This window comes from Tupaia chinensis, unplaced genomic scaffold (genome assembly GCF_000334495.1).
Source record: "Tupaia chinensis unplaced genomic scaffold, TupChi_1.0 Scaffold000682_1, whole genome shotgun sequence".
Taxonomy (NCBI): domain Eukaryota; kingdom Metazoa; phylum Chordata; class Mammalia; order Scandentia; family Tupaiidae; genus Tupaia; species Tupaia belangeri.
In genome coordinates, this window is record NW_006160205.1 from 2820347 (window position 1) to 2822579 (window position 2233).

Here is a 2233-nt window from a genome sequence, read left to right on the forward strand (position 1 = left end):
CCTTTTTTTTTTAATTTGTTAAAGGGCAATATCCAGAGACAGAGAGGGAAGAAAAGTGAGATAGCACTCTCATGGGGAATGGTCACACTGCAATCTCGCTCTTCCATTTATCTTCCCTGTATTTTGAGCAAGCACACCCATGTGCCTGACCTGTTTTTCAGGAAAAAACATGTTGAGTCTGAGACTCAAACCATGGTGTTGTCCTTGGGGGATCTAGCACCTCAACCACTATGATACCTGCTAGTCCCCCAATGGCATTTTTTTTTCATGTATTTATTTCTTCCATGACGGTGAGAGAGAGAGAGAGAGGTACTCCCAAGAAGGTCCTGACATCATAATCTACCCCTACTCTCAGTCAGTCCTGAGCACATATCTAGTGCACTCAGGAAAGTCTTTGGACTTGAACCAGGAACCTTTCTATGTAGGATTGCCTTGCAGAGTCTCATGTTTTACTACTGTACCACTGTTTGACTCTAGCGTTTATTTTACAGAAATAGAAAAAAAAATCCTAAAATTCATTTAGCTTGAGTATTTTTACTTTTAAATAGGCCTGTCTCTAACCTTTAATGAGTCTAGAGTAACATCACAAATAGAGACCTACAAATGATATATCTAGAAAACTAAATGCCATGTAGCACATTAAGTGTTAAACGAATATACTGTCCCTTACATTGACAAATATATTCTCACAAAGACTAGAAAAGTCAAGTTTGACTTTAGAATTCCCATAGTCTTTGGAGCTCTGGAGAAGAAAGACATTGTGACAATCCTCCTGCCTCCAACCTACCTCCTGATCTCCCTTTCACAGAGCTACACATCACACTGTGAAAGACCTGTACACCCAAGCCTCAGCAGTGCTTCTTACAAATATCTGCCCCTGTTTTCCAGCTTAGGTCCGTCAGAATGGCTGCTGCAAAGAAGCGCGGAGAGAAGAAAAAGGGCCGTTCTGCCATCAACGGGGTGGTGACCCGGGAATACACCATCAACATTCACAAGCGCATCCATGGCATGGGCTTCAAGAAACGTGCCCCTCGGGTACTCAAAGAAATCCAGAAATTTGCCATGAAAGAGCTGGGGACTCCAGATGTGCGCATTGATACCAGGCTCAACAAAGCTGCCTGGGCCAAAGGAATAAGGAATGTCCCATATCGAATCTGTGTGCGGTTGTCCAGAAAACGAAACGAGGATGAAGATTCACCCAACAAGCTCTACACTCTGGTGACCTTTGTACCTGTTACCACATTCAAAAATCTACAGTCAATGTGGATGAGAACTAACTGCTGATTTTCAAATAAAGTTATAAAACCAAAAAAAAAAAAAAATCTGCCCCTTTAATACTCTTCACATCTATGGGTTTCTATACTGGTCTTTCCTTGGAAGAGGGTCATAAAAGAGCCCACATATATACTGAGGCAGGGAACACTTGATGTAGGAACTATAAACATGTTCTAGAAGAAGTCTTTGCGAGCTCCACATAGACATATCCCCCTGGCCCCATGGATTCTTCACCCTGAAGAGATCCAAAGGTGGGCCCTCTAAATCATGAGACCCATGAACTGTTCTTGCTGAGGTCTAAGGTAGTATCAATAGTGGGTATGACATGATATACATGTTCTGAAAAACATTGTCTTCTGCAAGATAGCACATGAAAAGTAACAACATTAGGGCCAGCAGGTTGAATTAGATTGATGGTTAAGGGACCAGCAGGTGGCATGGTGGTTAAGGCGCTGGACACTACCACATGGCCGACTATGGTTCAAGTCTCAGACCCGGTGACTTGCTTTCTCACTTTCCCTGTGTGTGTGTGTGTGTGTGTGTGTGTGTGTGTGTGTGTCTGGGCAAATTAAAATAAATGAAAGAATAGATCTAATAATTTAAAAAAAAAAAAAGATGGTGGTTAAGGTGCTGGACTCCCACATGGTGGACCATGGTTTGAGTCTCAGACCTGGTGGCTTGAAAATCATGCCAGGCACATGTGCATGTATGTCTAAAATCCCAAGAGGAGAACAGAAGAGAAGGAACTGTGGCATGGCCATTTTCCCTAGGGGAGTGATTTCTCTCTTTGTCTCTCTCAGTGAGCACATGCACCCTATGGCAAAAACCTTAAAGTAAAAAATAAAGTAATAGCAGACCAGCAGTTAGCGTAATGGCTATGTTGCTGGACTCCCATGTAGTTGACTGTGGTTCGTGCCCTGGACCCAGTGGCTTAAAACTCATGCCGGGCGCATTTGCG

At 43.1% G+C, this 2233-nt stretch overlaps 1 pseudogene; it reads left to right on the forward strand.

The window, feature by feature from the left end:
* Positions 1-903: 903 nt before the first annotated feature.
* LOC106736193 (60S ribosomal protein L31 pseudogene) lies at positions 904-1272 on the forward strand (annotated as a pseudogene).
* The last annotated feature ends 961 nt before the right edge of the window (positions 1273-2233 follow it).